The 23,683-nt window shown below is 31.0% G+C and overlaps 1 pseudogene; it reads left to right on the top strand.

The window, feature by feature from the left end:
- Positions 1-14,683: 14,683 nt before the first annotated feature.
- On the top strand, positions 14,684-16,461 carry LOC149565522 (transcription factor MYB17 pseudogene; annotated as a pseudogene).
- The last annotated feature ends 7,222 nt before the right edge of the window (positions 16,462-23,683 follow it).

The raw sequence follows: 23,683 nt of genomic DNA, 5'->3' as shown, positions 1-23,683 counted from the left end.
AATCTATTGAGCCAATCAAATAATATATAAAATTTATAATTAAATAATTAAACATTAGAAAGACTTTAATTATTTAAAAATAATTATATGCGATTGGTTTAAACTAATTGAATTTACGAAGATGTGAATGTAATGATAAATTAACCTATGGTAAGTACAATAAACCAATCTCATTGAATTATAAAAACCGAAATACAAAAACTTTTTAATTTATTGTATTAGTTTGAAATAATTAATTCAATATTAAAATCTCATGTAAGAAAGTCAAAGCATAAAATAAAAATTACTCTTTCCATCATCCAAAAATATTTAATAAAAGAAATTTTAAACAATTGATTTCTAAATACGAAAAGTAATGCTTAACTAATTACGCCGAGAGGCGTTCTATACAATGGCAGCACAAATGCCCAGCACGGGAATATGCCAAGATTCCTGTCAATAAAAAAGAATTAGGAGCAATTACAAACTTCCAAATTAAATATTAAAAAAGAATTCCCCAAATAATAGCTGGCCGAAATAATAGGGAGCCAAATGGAGGCCGAAATAATAGATGGCCAACATAAAAGACAATAAAAAATATTTCCGAAATAATAACTGGCAAAGAAGATGCCAAATGAAACTCGAAATAATAGGGTCCGAAATAATAGGCTCCTATAAATTTTAATAAATTACATATATTCTTTTTTAAAATATGAAATAAAAATACAAAATTAATTTTTTTTAAAGTGAAATTTTTTTTTTTTAAAATTAAAAATTTCAAAAAAAGTTTTAAAAAAAAGTTTTTAAAAAAAAATTTTAAAAAATTTAAAAAAATTAAAAAATAAAAATTAAAAAAGAAATTTTAAAAAACGAAAAAACAAAAAAAAAAAAAGTTATGTAAACGTGGTCGCAGCGTGCGGCAGTAACAGCCGCTGCTGTCAGCAACAGTTACTGTCGGCACTGACACACATGTCAGTGCCGACAGTAACTGTCGCTGACAGCAGCAGCAGTTACTGTCGCACGCTGTGTAAGTATGGGGTGGCAGGGGTGGTGGCCCGTCACCTCATTTAAATTTTTAAATTTTTTTTTTTGAAATGAAACGCATGCGAATCTAATTATTAAAACATTTTTTAATTTAAAAAATTATTATCAATGACGATGTGTAGCGACGTGTACACGTTTCATATGTGTATTTTTAAAAAATTTAATTTTTTAGTGTTAATTTGAATTTCGAATTTGAGTGGAGTAGTGGAAATTGAAAGGTTTTTTTAGTGGAAATTGAAGAGTTTCTTAATGGGAGATGAAGAGTTTTTTCCGTGGGAGATGAAGAGTTCTCTGTCTCATTATAAAACACTCATCTCCTCTCATTTTTCTCGTCATTTGTAAAAGAATACATTTGCAGAAGACAAGTTTTCAGTAAAGCTTCATTGTTTTTGTTGAGAGAAGAAAAGAGGGAGATAAATCATTTGGAAAAGCATTCTACATTTGAAGATCACCAAGTAGATCAAAAAGCTAAGTAAGTTTTTTATTTATTTTTTGTTTATATTAAGTTTTATTTCACATTTTGATTATTATCCGCATTAAGAATTGTAGTTACACTATTTACATTTAGTTGTAAGTTATTTTTAAAATTAGATTTCTTAGCTTTTACATCGTTGTATTCAAATTTACATTTGCATGTTTCATGCATAATTTATATATAGTTGCATGTTATATATTTAGATATGATTTGTGTAGATTATTATTTTTTCATATTTTTCAATGTTTTTTATAGATTAATGTTGTATTTTGTTTTCTATAATATTTCATATGGATGGCAATGCCGCCATATCAATATTTTTTAAAAATAGTGACTTATAAATTTAATGATTACTATTTTCATTTACAAAAGTAGTTTGATTTATAATATTTTTTTAATTAAGAATAATATATTGATTTATATTAATATTCTGAGTTAGATTACTATTTCGATCAAAATAATTTTGTAATCAACATTTAGATTATAATTAATTCTTAGTTGTGTTATCTGGGTAGATTGTGTTAATTGTTACATATTATAATTAATATATTTACATTGTTGATTATAATTAACTGTTACATATTAATATTTGAAAAATGGATGGCAATGCCGCCATATTTCCAATATTTAATAAAAGTACCCATTTATTTAATTTTAAATATGAAAAATGAAATTTAGACTTTTAATTTTGTTATTTGAAAATTAGAGTAACCATATGTTTATTTTAATTAATGATTATTTTTATATGCAATTTTAAAATAATAATTATTAACTTTTAAGCATCAATCTTTTAAAAGTGGAAGGCAATGCCGCCATTTTTTAAAATATTATAATACTAAGCAATTTATTATAATATTAATTATATTTGAAAAAATATTTGTAATGTTTTCATTAAGATTAGTATATTGATTTAGAGTACTTGAATTAGATTACTATTTCAATTATAATAATTTTGTAATTTACATTTAGATTAAATTTAATCTTTTTATATTAATATTTGAAAACTGGATGGCAATGCCGCCATTTTTCAAATATTTTATTAAAGTGCCAATTTATTCATTTTTAAATTAAAAAAATCAAATTTACACTTTTAATTTAGCTGATTGAAAAGTACAGTAGCCATATATTTATTTTAAGTTATGCTTATTTTTTATATGCAATTTTAAAAGAATAAATAGTAAGTTTTACCCATCAATCTTTGAAAAGTGGAAGGCAATGCCGCCATTCTTTAAATATTATAATACTAATTTAGCTGATTGAAAAGTACAGTAGCCATATATTTATTTTAAGCTATGCTTATTTTTTATATGCAATTTTAAAAGAATAAATAGTAAGTTTTACCCATCAATCTTTGAAAAGTGGAAGGCAATGCCGCCATTCTTTAAATATTATAATACTAAGAAATCTATTATAATGTTACATATATCTAAAAATATCTGTAATGTTTCAAAAGTGGATGATAATGTCGCCATATATTTTCATTAAAATATCAATTTATTTGTTTGTAAATAAGAAAAAATAAATTTATACTTTCAATTTTGTTATTTGAAAATTAGAGTAACCATATATTCATTTAATTTATGCTTATTATTTATGTGCAATTTGAAAAGTATCAAAATTCATTCAATCTTTGAAAAGTGAAAGGCAATGCCACCATTTTTTATATATTATAATAGTAAGCAATTTATTATAATGTTAATTGTAATTAAAATTATATGTAATTTTCATGTTTCTATATTTCTTTAAAAAAATGTATTTTCATAATTTTTTTAATGTATTCTCTTATTTATTGTTCATACTTTCTTCATTTATTCTTAATTAATATATTTTTCAGCAATCTTTTATATGGTTTGTATGGAAAATTGTTTAGTGTCATGAAAAATATAGCTTAATTCACTAATATTTGTTTTGTACTAGCTATGGTGAGACCTAGGTTAAATTTTGAATCAGAGGAGGCAAGCAGAGAATACCAAAGGCAATATCAAAGAGAATATCGTAGAGAATACCGTAGACGTCAACAACAACAACAACAACAAATAGAAAATGAAACAGAACATCAAAGAATAACATTTAATCAAGGAAATGGGCAAAGTTGTGGTAGAAGAAGGTCTGAAGTGTCAGTTGCACAACTAGAAAATGATGAAAGAGAGAACAGAAATGTACAGAGAAATAATCGTCAACGTACTTCTCAGAGGGTCCTTCCAAATACACAAAGGTGCTGAGTCCAATAGGTTGAAGTGCAAGCAAGTGACATACATGAACATCCTATACATGCAAATAATCAACTAAATGTTCACTATGAAGGGTCTCCATCTATAGAACGTGTCCCAAAAACACCACAACATGAAAGTCAAATCCATGTGAATGATGAATTAGAAGGTGATATAGAAAACATTCCCAATCCAAATGGTATGCTTCAATCTGAATTTAGAAGATTCCAAATGCAGTTTAGATATCAGATAGATAGTTTGAAAACACCAAAGATGTGTTATGTTTGTCAGGAGTCATATGCAGGAATGAAAGTATATCGCACCAGTGAGGGTCCAATATGTAATAGGTGTCGTCAAGAGACAGGAATTCATAGGTTTTCATCTTCAAATAATATGGATCCAGGATGTCAACCACCAGAGCTTGCAAATTTAACTCAAGTTGAAGAAATGCTCATTGCACGTGCAAACCCTATATTGCAAGTTACACATGCAATTGGAGGTCAGTATGAGTATAAAGGACATACCATTAGTTTTCCTCAGCATGTTGAACAATTATCAAAAGTCTTGCCACACACAATTGATCATTTACCAATCATCATTGTTCGAAGAAGGGATCAACGTGGTACAGGATATAACTTTACTGTGAATAGGGATCGTGTTTATAGAGCATTGAAATACAAAGTTGAAAATGATAAATTTTATGCAGATGTCAGGATAGATGAAAGTGCTCTTAATGACTTGCTTTCGAATAGGGATGAGAATATTTTTCATACATTAAAGACAGTGCACATGGAGTTTGATTCTGATGCAAATGAAGTTGTATTCCTAGGTCCTCTCATGGAGACAGATGAAGGTAATATAATTGAGCACACAAACTCTATGGCTTCAAGGCCACCTAATGCTCAAAGGGAAATGGAATTAATTCATGCTTGGGTTAATAATCCTAATGCAATTCCATCTGCTTTAATTGAGTGGCCATCTATGGGTGCATCACCTATCAATGAGTATGTCACATCTGGGTTGTTGGATATGGCTTTCCCAACATTGTTTCCAGATGGAAGTTGTGATTGGTTAGAGCCTAGAATGAAGCGGGTATACTTGCATGAATTTGTAAAGCATTTGATCAAATATAGGGATCATCGCTTTGGAAAACATCCAAGGTTTAGGTATTTTGTGCAAAACATGGTAATGAGACATCGCGCACAAAGTTCAGCATCTGTTTTTGCAAAAAGGAGCTTTCAGGAAATGCCAATAACTATTCATGAATTGCATGAACATATGGAAAATATGCCTCGCAATAATCTTGCAGATAGGCTGATGCGATTTGGAACAAGTCTAAGAGGAACAAGATCATATTGGGCAAAATGTAAAGCAGAATTAACTGACTTGCTTGACCAGCTTGGCACACCTACAATTTTCTTCACATTAAGTGCAGCGGATATGCAATGGCCTGATTTACATGCACTAATTCCTGGTACAGCACCTACTAATCCACGAGAGGCTCAAAGATGGAGAAGGCAGAATATCATCGACTATCCGCATATTGTCACTTATTACATGCACTTAAGGAATATAATGTTCAGGAAAGAAATACTTGAAAAAGGTATGAAAGTAAAGGACTTTTGGTGTAGATATGAGTGGCAACATCGTGGTTCACCTCATGTTCACGGCTTCTTATGGCTCGAAGGGGAACCAAATATGGACACTATTAATTGGTCAAATGAGGATGAACGAAAATGTGTTGAGAGATATTTTGATTCCATTATTCATGCTTGGAATCCTAGACATGATCCACATCAAAGAAACATAAATGTAAGTTTCATATTATAAATGAGTTAAATATTAATATGTGTTTCTCACCTCTATCCAATAGAATAATCTATGAATTATCATTTATAGGTCTTCCAAAATTTTGGTCAGCATCCATGCCTGAAGCATACAATGCAACTAGCTGAGATGGATATCGACCAGGATTATGAATAGATACTCAATTGTGTTGAGAGACACACTGTTTGTAAGGAGGGAGCATGCCTTCGTAAAAAAAGAGGAAGAATGGTTTGCAGGTTAATCAAATTCAAAAAAAATTTATGTTTAAATTTTCTATTTCACATTTTTTAACAAGTTGGGTTAACTACATATGTATTCACCAATGTTTCAGGTATAATGCTCCTTGGCAATTAAATTTGGAGGGATCAAAGTTATATACTGATGCCGAATCAGGTGAGAAAAAATTTGAACCAGCAAGAAATGATGACAGAGTTAATACACACAACCGATACATACTGCAATTGTGGAGGGCTAATGTTGATTGGCAACCTGTCCTTTCAAGACATGCAGTTATCAAATATATTGCAAAGTATGCAGCAAAAGCAGAGAGAAGCTCTGAAACATATCAAAAAATGTTGATGCGTCTTTCAAATCTTGAAAATCCTGATGATTTAGCATCACGGGCATATAGAAAGATTTTAACAGAGACAGTTATAGAAAGAGATATTGGAGCTCAAGAAACATGCCATATGTTATTAGAACTTCCATTGGTGGAGTGTAGTAGAAAGTTTGTCAATCTAAATGTCTCACGTGAAGTTTTCAAACCTGTGGTAATCAATGATGATAGAAATGAGGAAGAACTCACAAAATCTTTTGTTGATGGTTATAAAACAAGACCACTTTGTATGGAATGTATCAGTTTGATTGATGCAGCAAGGTCCTGGTTATATAATCCTAAAAGAAGAGGAGATAATAAATGGGGGCCAAGAAAGAAAGCAGCTATTGTTAGAGTTTTTCCTAGGTATTCTTCTATTCCTCCACGAGATTCTGATAAGTGGGTGAACTTTTGTTTGTCCGAGTTGTTACTATACAAACCTTTTCGTAATGTTGAGAGAGACATTGGTCATGATGATGATACTATAGTAGCAAATTGGGACTCCCTCAATTATAATCCTTGGCATGTCCAAAGGCAAGAACATGCACAAAATAATGAACCTTCAACTGATTCAGAGACAGAAGATAATGGAGCCATTTAGGAAAATACTACAGAACATGAGTGGGAAATAATATCTAGGTTACATCGTGGTCAACATATGCCAGTTTCGGAAATTGACATGTTGGGGAGAAGAGATATTGATAGAAATACAAATTGGTGTAGTGGATATCAAAGTGAAGAGGAGACAATCCGAGCAATAAATTTCATACCTGAAATGAAAAAGCATGGATTTCTTATGTATGATGACATTCCACAGTGTATCAACTTTACAACTCTTAGTCACAAGCAACAAAAGCCAGTCGACATTATTCTGACACCCTACCATTGCAATCAAGTGGGAAATCCTTTGTTTATGATAATTCAAGGAACAGTAGGAACGGGAAAGTCTTATCTAATTGGTGCCATCAATCAATCTTTTCAAATGGCATCCATGACAAATCCTTCTCCTCTTCTATTGCTTGCACCAACTGGAGTTGCAGCTTTCAATATAGGAGCATCTACCATTCATTCAAAGTTGCGAATTCCAATGGCAGATTTTGCTAAACTACAAGGGACAAGACTTACAAGCTTTCAACAAGAGATGGAAAATATCAAATATATTTTGATTGATGAAATGAGCTTCATTGGCCAAAACATGCTGGAAAATATAGATAGTCGACTTCGACAAGCTTTCCCACATAAAGCAGACATAAGCTTTGGAGGTATCCCTTTCCGTACATCACATGTTGTTATTAATGTCTTCTAATTCTTATTAAGATTGGTCATATACAATGCATATCTTTTGATTTTACTTTATATATGTAACTAAAAATTTTGCAACTATCTTTCAGGTGTATCTATTATTTTAGTTGGTGATTTGGGGCAATTACCTCCTGTTAATGATAGACCAGCATATGATAGCAATAGGCGGGCAAAGTTATTATGGCAGGAATTCAAGACAGTGGTTACACTAGATAGAGTATTTAGGCAAGATGGAGAAAATAGCCAACAACAAAGATTTCGTCAGCTTCTCACAAATGTGAGAGATGCGAATCCACAAATAGATGACTAGAACTTGCTTATGACACGAACACCTATAAGATTAGATGTTGCAAGCAATGATGAGTTTGATAGGGCAGTGCATTTATTCTCTACAAATGACAATGTTCGTAACCATAACATGAGGATGTTGTATTCGTTAAGACATCCAGTCGCACGTAGCCTTGCAACCAAGTCAAGGAATGGTAATGGAGATGAAGATTTATCAAGCGATGAACTTGATATAGAGTTATTGATTAGTAACAATGAAAGAGTAATGTTGAATACAAATCTATGGATAGAAGCTGGTCTTGTCAATGGATCATTGGGATATATCAGAAATATTGTTTACAAACCAGGAACTGCTCCACCTGAGCCACCATCATATGTTACAGTTGAATTTGACAATTACTCTGGAGTACCATTTGATGATCACCATCCAAACGTAATACCAATAGCACCATTGCAAAGGGGTAGGACCTTCCAACTACCATTAAGGTTGGCATGGGCATTGACTATTCACAAATCTCAAGGGCTAACTCTTTCAAAAGCCACAATTGACATAGGTCCAAGAGAAAGACCAGGATTGACATTTGTGGGGATATCTCGTGTTAAGTCACTGGAAGGTTTGAGGATAATGCCACCCTTTACATATGACCGTTATGAGAAAATGAAAAGTGGGAAACAACTTTCAAAGAGAAAAGTAGAAGAATGTAGACTGAGAAGTCTTGAAAATCATTGATTTTTTGAAACATATTATTTAATAATAAAGATTTATTTGTTCTGCTACATTATGTGATCATCATCATCAACTATTATGTTTTTATTCTTATTATGCACATTGATAGTTCATATTCCACAGTTAATGAAAAGTATAATTTGATATGCTCAATGTCACATGATAACCTTTTTAGTTGCACATTTTAATGCTTGCAAGTACCATTACGCTAAAATTTTATTATACTAATTCTCTAATTTGTAAATTTAACTATGATCATCAATTGGGTCCACAAATTAAGTTTATAATATTATTTCAAATTATAAAGGCATTCTTCAATTCAAATAAATCATAATGTTTGTGCTTCATTACTTTCAACCAATACATTGCTACTCAATATTTGAAATCTATGTTTGTCTATTCTTCACTATCCATGAATGGTCATAATATTACCATGTTTCAATACCCAAAATTTCATTACAAATTTTAATACAATTTGGTTTTGTATTCATTTTCTCCACAATTGATTGTACTAAGTGACATGTTCTATTTTTTTAAAGACCATTATTGATATAAAATATTTATCCCTCTCATTAAGTATACATTTGTTCTATTTTTTTAAATTGGTGATAATGCTTTCTAAATTGTTTTCCATGTTTTTTTTTAGGCATGGAAGCCTCTGATAGAGAGTCAAGCATTGTTGACATGAGCCCAACTTCTTCAGTGGACTCAAATCATTTTTATGAGACAGAGTTTCAGAAGTGTGCACGAATAATTAAACAGTGTTGTACAACTATGGTAAAAGCTCTTGATAATGCAACTTTATCTATTGATCATGTACAAGAGATAGAGATAATGGAGATGGAAGATGTTGCAAAATATGTACGCAACACATCTACAAAAGTAGATGCATTTCCATCCATGATGAAAGAGGTCTATGATGATCATATTACGAACAAAGGCCGTAATACAATTTTAATCTCTGAACATTATGTGATGTACTTACATCATTATGGAGAACTATATACATGGTCCATATGATGATTTCACAATTTTTAGTATTTCACTTATTACTTTATCTAGAGAATTGTACTAGGAGATGTTGTTCTTCTTTCATCTATGTATCGAAAAAATAAATAAACAATTTAACTTCTTAGCTCAAATTCTTCTCAACTATACTTGCAAATATTTCAAATCTTTTTCCTTGACCTTTGTGTTTGTATTATTAAAGCTTTAACATGAGATATATCATTTATATGTTGATCATTAAATTATGTATAAAATTGATGTTTTATATCTAACTATTAATCCACTCTAAAGTAGAATATTCATTTTATACTCATTTTAAGTGCAATCATTACCTCAATAACATTTAGTAGTCCTTCATTGTACACTATTCATGCTAAACATAACAAATTATGTATAAAATTGATGTTTTATATCTAAATATTAATCCACTCTAAAGTAGAATATTTATTTTATACTCATTTTAAGTGCAATCATTACCTCAATAACATTTAGTAGTCCTTCATTGTACACTATTCATGCTAAACATAACAAATTATGTATAAAATTGATGTTTTATATCTAACTATTAATCCACTGTAAAGTAGAATATTCATTTTATACTCATTTTAAGTGCAATCATTACCTCAATAACATTTAGTAGTCCTTCATTGTACACTATTCATGCTAAACATAATTAACGTTAATAAATTGTCTATTTATAAATGCAACTATTAAAGTTATAAAACTACATAAGGAACATTGTAATCCTTATATTGCTCTATTATGGTAAGAGCCATGTGTAAGGAGAACAAGCTACTCTCCTAAATGTAACTTTAAACATAACACCAATCGTAATTCTAACCGTCGTCCTACTTTTCCACTAGCCCTAATTCTAATGCTTTTTCTACCCCTAACTCAAACTATAAGCCTAATTTCAACTTAGCATTTAACCCTAACTCATATTTTAACCCTAACCCTAACCCTTACCCTGACCCTAACCCTTTCTCTACCCATATGTTTAATTCTAACCCTAACCCTACCCCTACCTCTAACACTAATATTAATTGTACCATTAACCATTGTCCTACTTTTTGTCTAACCTAATCCTAACTCTAATTTTGACTCTAATGCTAACTCATACTCTAACCATCAACTGAAACCTAACGTTAACCTTAACCTTATCTATAACCCTAACCCTAACCCTAACCCTAACCCTGACTCTAATACTAAAACTAACCCTAACCCTACCCCTGCCCCTAACTCTAACTCTAAATATAACTCTATCATAATTATAATATAGCCCTAACCCTAACCCTAACTTTATGCTGACTGAAATTATAACCCTAACTCAAACCCATACCTTAACCTTAACCCTCATGTAACTATATATATATCGCTAACTCAATATATAAACCTAACCCTAACCATAACCCATAATCTAACCCTTTCTCTACCCCTTTGTCTAACTCCACCCATAATCATAATCGTAACCCTATTGCACCCCTAACTCTAACTATGAATCTAACTCTACCATACTTTTACTTTAATATTAACCCTACCTCTAACCCTAAATCTATCCTTAAACTTGACTTAAAACTCTAACCTTAACCCTAACTCTAACATTAATCCTAATTCAAACCCTACTTGTAATATTAAATTTATTTCTAACTCTAACCCTAACCCTAATTTTAATTCTAACCCAAACTCTAATTGTAACTCTATCTCTAACTATAACCCTAACTCAAACTATAACCCTAACTCTAACCCTAAGTCAAACTCATGCTCTAACCCGTAACGTGACCCTATCCTCAACCATAACCCTAACCCTAATACTAACCCTTTCTCTACCCCTATCTATTACCCTAACCCCAACCCTAGCTCTAATCCTAACCTTAACCGTAACTCTAAGCCTATCACTAACCTTAACCTTACTCCTACCCCTACCTCTAACTGTAAATCTAACTCTACCATATCTACACTTTAACCCTAATCCTAACCCTAACTCTGACCTTGACCCTAACTCAAACCCTTACGCTAACTTTGACCCTAATGCTACCTCTATATATAACACTATCTCTATATAAACATAACCCTAACAACAACCTTATGCCTAACCCTTTCTCTATCTCTAACCCTAACCCTAACCCTGATTGTAACCTTACCCTAACAATTATTTTAACTCCAACCCTAACCCTAACCATGACTATAACCCTACCCCTACCTCTAATTGTAGGCCTAAATCTAACTCTACCATAAATGGACTTTAACTCTAACCCTAACAATTATTTTAACCCTAAAGCTAACCCTAACTCTAACCCTTTCTATACACCTATCTCTAACCCTGACCCTAACTCTAATTCTAACCCTAACACTAACCCTAAACCTTACCCCAACCATACCCATAACTCTAACCCAAACTCTAACTCTAACTATAAATCTAACTCTACCATAATTAGACTCTAATCCTAATTGTATCCCTTACTTTAATCTTCACTAAAACCCTAACAATAACTCTATCCTTAACCCCAACTCAAAACTCTAACCCTAACCTTAACCCTTACTTTAATCTTCACTAAAATCCTAACCCTAACTCTAAACCTTTCTATACACCTATCTCTAACCCTGACCCTAACTCTAATTCTAACCCTAACACTAACCCTAAACCTTACCCCAACCATACCCATAACTCTAACCCTAACTCTAACTCTAACTATAAATCTAACTTTACCATAATTAGACTCCAATCCTAACTGTATCCCTTAGTTTACTCTTGACTAAAACCCTAACCCTAACTCTATCCTTAACCCAACTCAAAACTCTAACCCTAACCTTAACCCTTACTTTAATCTTCACTAAAATCCTAACCCTAACTCTAACCTCAACCCCGATTCAAAACTCTAACCCAAACCTTAACCCTTACTTAAATCTTCACTAAAAACCTAACCCTGATTTTAACTCTAATTCTAACTCTACCTCAACCCTAACTCTAATTCTAACCCTAAACCTAACAATAATACTAACCTAAACCCTAATTCTTACCATTGTCCTTTCCCTAACCCTAACACTAACACACTCTAATTCTAAACCTAACCCTAACTCTAACCCTAAGAATAGTTGTAATCCTAAAATAGCCCTTGCCCTAGCCCTAACCCTAACCGTAACTCTAATTGTAACTCTAATCCTAATCTAACTCTACCTCTAATTATAACCCTAACCCTAACCCTAAGTCTATTTAAAATCCTAACCCTAACTCTATTTAAAATCCTAACCCTAACCCTAACGATAACCCTAACCCTAACCCTATATCTAACCCTAACCCTAACCCTAACTCTACTCTTCAATATAACAATTTACCTAACAATATCCTTAAAATTAAACTCAATTAAACTAATAAGGATTTTTAAAAAAATGTTCAATAATTTTATACTACTACTATTTTATAGTAAGTTTATACAACTATATTTAAAAAGAAATAAAAAAATCACTACTAACCTTATAAAAAATAGAAAAAGTTAAAATTACTTTTTTGGTTGCGCCGCGACTGCCACTAGCTATATATACCTCTATATATATTACGCCAAGAGTAATCGTTCTCGAGGCGCCTATTTTTATTTTCATTAATCCCAACTTCGATTAGAATAACTTTGGGATTAAATAAAAATAGGCGCCTCGAGAACGATTACTCTCGGCGTAATATATATAGAGGTATATATAGCTAGTATTTATTTATATGCAAACATACATGCAGGTGCAGGGTAAAATCGTCGGCAAGACTGAGAGTAGGGTATTATGTTGGATCGATGGTCGCTACAAAATGTTGCCTTTTGGCATTACACCATTCGCTTGCCTTCACTTCACATCTACATTTAAAGGAATGTTGTAAAGTTTTTTTTGGGTTATGGGACAATGTTTTTACACCCTATCATATGGCAGACTTTAATATCTCTCTTATTAGGAAAATTAAATTAATTATGTATTTTGGTTGACAAAGAGCCTAATGAAACTTCACAATTGAAATACAAATATGGTTAACAAATACAAATACCAAATTTACATTGGTTCAAAGGAATCTTGTAAAGTTTTTGTTATGGAACAATATTTTCACATTTCATCCACACAATTAAAGAATTTATCGTTTGAAATGATTTAGTAGGTGGAATAATTTATAATAAAATTTAATGTATTTGTTAGACTCAATATAAATTGATAATATATTTAATGCCTAATATTTTTTTTGGTTCTATTAGAGATTCACAAAAGACATAATGATGTGACACTTCAACTTCACAATTGAAATACAAATATCATTAATAAATACAAATACCAGATTTGAGTTTTAAATTTATAACATATTTAATGCCTAATTTTTTTTGGTTCATTCAAAAAAGGATAATGATGCAACACTTAAACTTCACAAGAATTCATAATTAATAAATTGATTAAAAATTTAACTTTATGTTTTGTAAATTTTTAAAAATGTTAGTATTATAATGCTTAATAAGTATATTGAATAGGCATCAAAGATCAATTTTTTAAAAAATGAATTAATTTAAATTTGAGAATAAAAACTATTTTTTGTGTGGAAAAATTTAAAGTGCATTTGTTTTATAATTTTGTGACTTCATATTTGTTTTTTCAATGGACACGTTTACAAAATAAACTAAAAAATATAGTTATCTTTAAATAATCATATGATAAAATATGTTTAAATAATATAATCTATAAATTAGGCAAAAAAAATTAGAATATAGAACCTTCTCAAAAAGGGATTCCAAAAAAAAGAACTCCTATAACACCAAAAAAATTTCAGTAATCATATAATTTTTATAATATATAAAATTTATAAATAAATTTTAAAGTTTTAGAAATATTTGAATTACTTAAAAATACTTTTTGTGATTATTGGTGAAAATTAATTAGTTCTCAAGAAATACAATAATATATTGCAAATAAAAAAGAACAACTTATCCAATAAAATTAATTTGTTAATATAATTATTAATATTAAAAATATAAACAAATTAACACATAAAATATACTTCTTAAACAAAATATAATTCAACACCATTAACAAACAAATGCTAATATTTTCAAAGATCACATTTATATTTAGATTTTAGTATTTCATTTTTTCACTGATAATTTGAGGAGAATCTCGAAGAGTGGCAATTAATTTGGTCAGGCCAATTTTACTGTTTATATAAACTGTCTTTATTTTATTCTGCTGTGGAAGAAGGAAACATAACAATAATGACAAGAGCTCCTTGCTGTGACAAAATTGGCCTGCAAAAGGGGCCGTGGACAACCGAAGAAGATAAACTTCTGCTTGAATACATTCAGAAAAATGGCCACGGATGCTGGAGGGCTCTTCCCAAACAGGCTGGTCTGTATATTATTCGCTATGAAACATAATTAATTCTTAATTAGATAGACTGAATTGGGATCAGATACTAAATTATATCTAGTTTAGTTCATCTGTTTTATTATAGACTGAATTGGGATCAGATACAAAATTATATCTAATTCAGTTTTATTTTGTTGTGTATGGGTGTCCATGTATTTAGAAAATGACAATCTGGTTCACATTTTGAAGGGTGTATAGTTAAATAATTATTACTTGAATTTTCATAGATTATGTTTAAAAATTAAGTAATGTTATTTGTTGTCTGTGTGTTTTTAGATATGAGTGTGTGTGCAATTTGGTAACATCAATGTTTTTGGGTCAAACTCTGTGATCTTTCTTAAGGATCAGAGATTTCATGGATGACTGAGATGGTGGATCATAGAAATGGATCCATTATGCTGATGCTAAGAGAATCTATAAATAGTCAAACATATAAACATACAAACTGTACAGTTGGCCAATTTTTAAAAAATCTAAAACATCATGGATTCCGTTTTCTGACAAGGAAACTCAAATTTTTATTTTTATTTTTGAAAAATTCAGCGTTTGATCTTCATGATCTCCATAGTTTGGAAAAAAAATATCTACATTTTCGTGAATATAAAAAATTAAAAAATGGTTATGACTTTGTTTTGTCTTTAGTGCAATTTAGATGGAGATTAGCCTGAGAATATTCACATATAGTGAAGATTCCTGCTAAAATTATTTCTTCTCCTATGTTATCTCATCTACCATCTTCATCTGTTTGTTAAGATCTATCTCCATCTCATTTATTTTCTTTTTTCACCTAAATACTTAATACATATTGAATTTTAAACATATCTATGCTTAATGGGTGTCTACTTTAGGAAGGTAGACATCATCTTTAAGTATTGTGTGTGCTGTTACTTGTATGAACCTGACCAATTTGTTTAGAGGTGGAGTACACAAGTATTTGGTTGATTCATTGTAAAGAAATTTGCATGTGCACAATAAATGAAGTTAAACGTATTCTATACGGAACATCCAACCCATGTGGCAGCATTGCTTGTGCGAGGTAGGTTGTAACTTAATGTTATATCAATTACTATATGCAAGGCTTCTTCGGTGTGGGAAGAGTTGCCGCCTGCGTTGGACGAATTACTTGAGACCCGATATTAAGCGAGGCAACTTTCAAGCAGAAGAAGAAAGAAGTATCCTTCAGCTCCACGCATTTCTAGGCAACAGTTAGTTAAAACAAGCCGATAAGCCAACTAGCTAGAGATGCTGATGATTATGATGGAGTAGTGATATTGCTAACATTAATATAATGACTTTATGCAGGTGGTCTATAATAGCTTCTCAGCTGCCAGGGAGAACCGATAATGAGATTAAGAACTTCTGGAACACCCATTTGAAGAAAAAACTGGTGCGAATGGGACTCGATCCTTCGAACCATGCGCCCAATTCTGAGGTGGGCAACAATCAGCCCACAGCAGCACTGAGACACGCATCACAGTGGGAGATGGCGAGGCATGAAGCCGAAGCACGACTCTCCACATCAAATCCAATCCTCTCGTCTGAGAATGAGTTGATGGAGAACACTAAGGAACCGAGTCATCTTTTCTTGAAGCTTTGGAGCTCGGAAGCAGGCAAGGCTTTATAGATCTCGAAAAATGAAGAAACATAAAAAATTATTCATAATTTGAACACTTTATAGAGCCCCGAGTCTCATTTCCCTTTGAAAAGGGTAATGCATAATAGACAACACAATTTAATGAATTACATAATAATAGTCATCTTGACTAGGGAGTTCAATTGACTTTACAGATCTCAAAAAACATATAAACATAAAAAATTATTCATTATTTGAACACTTTACAGAGCTGTGAGTTCCATTTCCCTTTGAAAAGGCTAATGCATAATAGGGAATACAATTTAATGAAATATAGTCATAAAGGACTTAATAATAGTCATCTTGACTAGGGAGTTCCCTTGACTTTACAGACCTTGAGAAAAGTATAAACATACAAAATTATTCATAATTTGAACACTTACAAAGCTTCAAGTCTCATTTCCCTTTGAAAAGGGTAATGCATTATAGGGTACACAATTTAATGAATTTTTAATGTCCCCACTATAAGGGCTACCTTCGGATATGTAAAACCTGCAAAATAAATGTCAAAATAAAACAATAACATGTCTAAATATATATTCTACCCTCTATCCTAACCCCAAACCTTAAAGACATCTCCAGATCGGGTTTCCTAACCTTTAGTTATTCCACTGTCTTCTCTAGAATGCACCCCTTAAGGTTCACATGTGCATATGATGACAACATCATAATATTCTTACCATTGCACTTCCTCAGGCATGTTCCTCAAATGGAGATAATTCTTACCTACCAACATTATAGAGGCTATTTCCATTCAATAACATTTGGCCAAATGGGTATTTACTCTCATCTGTGATACCAATACCATCCATTCATCTTTATTGTGTCAACCAAATGAGATTTTATAAGCATCTCTGATACTGATAGTGAGAGTTGATTATCTACTACATTGTGTCAGCCAAATGGGAGAAGACCCATCTCTAATACGAATACAAGAAGGTTCTAGTTTACTTCATTATGTCAACCAAATGAAAGAAGTCCCATCTCTAATACTGATACAAGAAAATTTTGATTCCTCAAAAGAAATTATTTCAATCTTTTAAAAAAATATTAAATAATATTGATAAATCCAACAAATATTCTAATAACATTGATGATAATTTTATTTTGTCTAAATATTCTAATGTAAATTGTATTCTTATAATCTTAATTTCATACCTTAATCCTATTATTATTATTTATTAATATCTATATTATATTTGAAAGAAAAAATATATAATCAAGAAATAACATTCTAATTAATAATAACTATTATATTTTCAAAAGAAAATTCATAATACTTTCCATATGCACATGATGTATTCTTATATCCATAAATAAATTGAATAAAAAATAAATAAACATATATATAATATCATACCCATGAATAATATTAATACTAAAACTCACCCCTTATACCTTACGTGGTTTTGCCTCCTACGATTTTGGGGCTTACTTGAAATACATTGTCAATTGCAAGTCTTTCCTTAAGTAGAATGTACATGGGCAATATATTTCATCATAGTTTGACTAATGAGAATCTCCTTTTAAATGTGAATTCTAATATGTGTTTTTTATGGCTACCTTTAGATATGGTTTATCTTTTATGTTATTTGATACTTTATACATATGAAGTGAACTATATTTATATTAGACAAATTAATTAGTCGTATTCCTTTGGCAGCTGTGAAATGACCGAACATTTACCTTAGGAATATGTAGTGCAATTAGTAATTTGTCATTGATAAGTAATTTCATAATTATTTTAGTGTTTATAGTTTACATATTCAATTGTTCATTTAATGTACAATATTTATTTATCATTAAATATCTATTTATTAATGAAATTATTAAAGAACACTATTCTAACTATATAATTCATAATTTAATTGATATAAATTAGTTTATTTATAAGTATTTAGTCATCTCATTTTATATGTATATACATATATTTAATCAAATACCTAGTTAATATTTTATCATTAGATAGATATTATAGAATTATAGTCATAAGGGACTTAATAATAGTCCCCTTGACTTTATAGATCTCAAAAAAAAATCATAAAAAATTATTCATAGCTTCAACACTTTACAAAGCTATGAGTCTCATTTCCCTTTGAAAAGGGTAATACATAATAGGGAACACAATTTAACAAATTGTAGTCATAAGGGACTTAATAATAGCCATCTTGAATAGGGAGTTCCCTTAACTTTACAGATCTCAAAAAGAGCATAAACATAAAAAATTATTCATAGTTTGAACACTTTACAAAGCTCTGAGTCTCATTTCCCTTTAACAAGGGTAAGACATAATAGGGAACATAATTTAATGAATTACAATCATAATGGACTTAATAATAGTCATCTTGATTGGGGATTTTCCTTGACTCTCTAGGTTCTGATGCCAGGGGATAGGGATAGGCTATGAAGCATAAATCCTTTTATGCTACCTTTTTGTGGCACCAACATCATAATGCCCTGGGAGATAATTGTGATTGTTGGATCATGCATTTGTTACAACTCTGACTTATATTGTAGCGTGTCCTCAAAAATTTATAGATCTTCCCTTAGTGACTAGTCTGAGTACAATAAAGTGGCAAAATTTCATTTGCAAGTGATCCATTATAAATTAAATTTCATATATAATTGAAGAAGGGATGAGAGCCAATACAAAGGAAGCATTGAATGCCAATACTTATCACAAAATCACCTCCTTCTCACATATTCTACTAGATACTAAAGATGTTAATGTTGCTCCTATCCCCTTAAGTAAAGTTGTGAATGGTTCAACTAAGTGGGTTTCCAATGATTGTCAGGGTGTTAAGTATGTAGGTCTTTTAGAAGGAACTTGTAGTATTGATGGGTTCAATTTGGTTTCATAGCAAGCTACAAGTAAGTTGAAGTGGCTCCAAATAGGTTGAGTTTGGTAATGCACAAAGTTGTAAGCAGGTTGAAGTGGCTTTAGATAGATAGAAGGTAGGTTCTCGTGATATTTTTATTGCCACTTCTCAAAGTAGATATTTAGGCAATAGTATTTTCCCCTATTGAGGTAACTTACAGGTGTCTGATTAAAATTTCTTAGAAAAAATCCTATTATTGCAGATGGATCCAAAGGTTCAAGGAGAAAGAGAGAATTGTGAAAAAATGGATATGATTTGTAGAATTTCTAGTCTAAGATATAGTCTTCCAAAGTTGAATAAATGGATTTTTGATGTAGGAGCATCCTAGGTTGATGTGTTATCCTGCTCATTTGTGTTCATTCTACTAGTTGTTACCAAGTTACAATCATTTCCAAGTTGTAGCAATTGTCGAGTGCCAGTAATTTTGAAGTATAAGGTGAGTTGAAGTTATCCCACATCATGTTAACACTTAGGTTAGCATGTTATCCCATCTCACTCTACAGTGTGTGCCAAGCTATCCTTCATATGCTAAGTGATCCTTCATGTGTTAAGTGTTCTTATTGATGTCGAATGTCAGCATTTTGGACGAGTTTTCTATGTTTTTTATGGGAGCTCACTTGTGGGATTAATTTTGATTGTGATGTTTATGATAAGATCTTGTCTTGGGATGTGTACAGACAATTGTTGATTCAACCTTTCTATTTTTTAATGTTCTAGAATGTTCTGTAAGTCATTTTGGAAAGTATAAATAGGGTGTTTAGGCTTAGAGTTAGGGGAGAGAATTGGAAGGTTAGAAAATATGTGGCATATGTGTCTAGAAGTGTGAATTTGAAGCTTGATCTTGGATCTAGAATGTATTTTGTATTTGGCCGTAACCTAGAAGGCCTTATAATTGGCATGTATGCTGATTATTTTATGAATCAATAAAAGAATCGTGTTCTCTCTTTGTGGTGTTGTTCTCTTTGTGTGTTTGCTTCTATTGTGTTTACTCTACAAGGTTGGTTTGGATTGGTAGGTGTGTCTTTGGCCCTAGTTATTCTCCCCCTCCTTGCATCAAGTGGTATCAAAGCTTGAGGTTTTTCTTTGCGAAGATTGGATCATGTAGAACCCTAATTCAAATTTGGTTGTAGGATTTCATATCTATGGATTTGACCTATAACTTGCAAAGGGTTACGATCTTGCAAGAACCTGATTTGTAAAGATGATTTGAGGTAGAGGAAATGATGACAATGTCATGTTAGATGCATCGAGACAAATTATAGCCAGATTAGATATTTTTGAGACAGCCCAAAGGAGAGGAATACATCTTGAGGATGTGAGTGATGTTGAAGTAATAGCACCAAACCCTAATCAGGAACTTGAAGAAGATCAAGATGAGGAAAGATTGCTGAGAGTATTGTCTAGGCCACATTCAAAGCCTACTATAGAATTTGTTCCATATGATAGAAAATTATTCACTAATGTTGTGTTGGATTGGATCTCTAATATAAAGAAGTTCTTTGAGTATGAAAACACTCTTGATAATAGGAAGGTGAAAATTTTTGTTACTAGGCTGAAAGGTCATGCTTCATTGTGGTGGGAGCATTTGCAAATTGATAGACAAAGGAGAGGAAAGGAGAAGATCAAGACTTGAGTGAAGATGGTGAACAAGGTAAAGAACAAATTCCTTCCTACTGATTACCAAGTTATCTTGTTGAGAAAGATGAAAAATTTGAGACAAATGACATGACTATGAAAGAGTATACTAAGGAATTTGATAGATTAGACATCAGATCTGCACATGTGGATGATGATGTTGAGAAAATTATAAGATGTCTAAATTGATTAAGATCTATAATTCAAGATGAAATAAATTTTGTGAAAAAAGAAAGTGTGGAAAAAGCATATCAATAGGCCGTGAAAGCTGAGGAGATCTTGATAAAGAAGCATGAACAAAGACAAAGAGATAGAGGTGGTAGATTCCAAAGAGGTAGAGGTAGATATTATGGAGAAGGTGGCAAATTTGATAGTTCTATGCAAGATAAAGTTAAATCTGAAAGGAAGAATGATGAAAAAGACAAGACTGAGTGGAAAGGTGGTAGATCATACCAAGGAGGTACTGGTTCTTACGGAGGAAGAGGTAATTCTTATTCCAGAGGTAGTTTCTATGGTAGTTGTTTCAGATATGGTAAAGAAGGGCATAGATATTTTGAATGTAGATCCTATGAAAGTGGGCAAGGTAATAGAAATGTTGTGATTCAAGGAGACATTGAGAGTTCATCGAGTGGACTTGAGGTTGGAGAAAATATGATGGTGAGAAGAACCTTACATAATAAGGGAAGTGATGAGGAACCTATCTTTAGAAGAAGTCTTTTCAAGACCAAATGTAATATGGATAGAAAATGATGCAAGGTGATCATTGATAGTGGAATTTCTACAAATTTGGCATCAAAAGAGCCAGTTACAAAGTTGCAGTTGTAGAGGCTGAAGCATGCTAAACCTTATCATGTTTCATGGATCAAAGATGAGCATAAAGTATTGGCAAGTGAACAATGCATTGTGAAGTTCAAGATTGGACATTGCTTCAAAATGATGAAGTTTTGTGTGATATTATGCCTAAGGATTGTTGTCATATTTTGTTGGGTAGACCTTGGAAATATGATAAACATGTTTTATATGATGGAAGATTGAACCAATACACTCTTTGGTTGAATAAGAAGAAGATAATATTGTTGCCTTTGATTGAAAGTCTAGATGAGGTTAAGTGTACTACTATGTGAATTTTCATGGTTAGTGGAAAGCAATTTGAAAAGGAGTGAAGAAGAATCAAGTTTGGATGGTAATGACCGAGTAATAGTAGAAGTTGGTAATGACTAAGTGATAGTAGATAATGGTAGCTGAGTACCAGAAGAAATTAAAAAATTATTGAATGAATATAAAGAGATTGTTGTTGAGGATATTCCTAATGGTTTATTGCTAGTAAGAAGTATAAATCATTGCATGGATATGATTCCTAAAGCTAGTTTTTTGAAAAAAGCACCATATAGATTGACACCTACATAGAATGAAGAACTTAATCGACAAGTGCATGAATTTCTATAGAAAGGTTTGATCAGAGAAAGTTTGATTCCATGTGTTGTACCTACTATATTGGCATTTAAGAAGAATGGAGAATGGAGAATGTGTACTAATTTCAAAGCTATTAACAAGATCATACTGAAATATAGGTTTCTTATGTCAAGGATGGATGAAATATTAGATTTTTTGAGTGGGCCAGAGTACTTTACCAAAATTGATTTGAAAAGTGGCTATTATCATATCAAAATCAGAGAAGATGATGAATGGAAGAATGCTTTCAAGACAAAAGATGGTTTGTATGAATGGTTGGTTATGCCTTTTGATTTGACTAATGCACCTAGTACTTTCATGAGGTTGATAAATGAAGTTTTGAAAATATTCTTGGGTAAGTTTGTGAGGGTAAAAGCACAAACCCGTGTCACCCTTTTACAAAGGAAAAGGCTAACCAAAGTATAATTATTCACCTTCAATGACATAAAACTAGCATTATTATTTTGAATTTGAAAATAAAGTAAAATAATGAAATGTGTAGAAATGGATGAAGTTTAGGATTATAAATTTTAATAATTATTTGGAATAAGAATTGATATATTTTTCTAATTTTTATAGATAATTTTTTAGTTGATGAAAAACATTGAAAATTAGGGGTCTAGTTCCCACCAAAAAACTACATAGAATTTTTTTTATTTCCCTTTGATCTCAAACTATGTTATAAGTAACATATATATATCTAGAACAATCAAAAATAAAAATTGATTTTAGACCTATATTTTCTCTTTTATAATGATTCAAATTTTAACTCACATGAAATTGATAGTTTTCGTCTCCCACCACATTTTTCAAAACAAATCAATTCTAACTAGGAGAAAATTATACATTCTAGAAGAGGACTCTCTCCTCTAGAACGTCATATAATTTTAAAATATTTTATATATGATTTAATATTTTTTTCTTTCTCAAAATTTATATTTTTTTGAGTGTTAAAATATGTGGTTATAGAATTTTTTAATTATAATATAGTATAACTAATTAAAACACTATAAAATCTATATGAAAATATTCTTAACTATCAGCTCTACAAAATGATATTTATATATTATTAAAATAATATCATAAAAATACTAAGAGTTATTGAAACATCACTTTTCAAAAATAATTTTGTTTCTTTAGTAATTGGATACAAACTAGTATACAACATGCATTTAATAGACATTTCCAATTGGAAAAGTGTGAGAACATATATAACTTAGCTAGAATAAATTTATCTTTGATCATAT

This window comes from Cupressus sempervirens, chromosome 3 (genome assembly GCF_028749045.1).
Source record: "Cupressus sempervirens isolate cs-2001-9-10 chromosome 3, ASM2874904v1, whole genome shotgun sequence".
Classification (NCBI taxonomy): domain Eukaryota; kingdom Viridiplantae; phylum Streptophyta; class Pinopsida; order Cupressales; family Cupressaceae; genus Cupressus; species Cupressus sempervirens.
The sequence above is the reverse complement of the archived record's forward strand: the minus strand, read 5'-3'. Positions and strand labels throughout refer to the sequence as shown.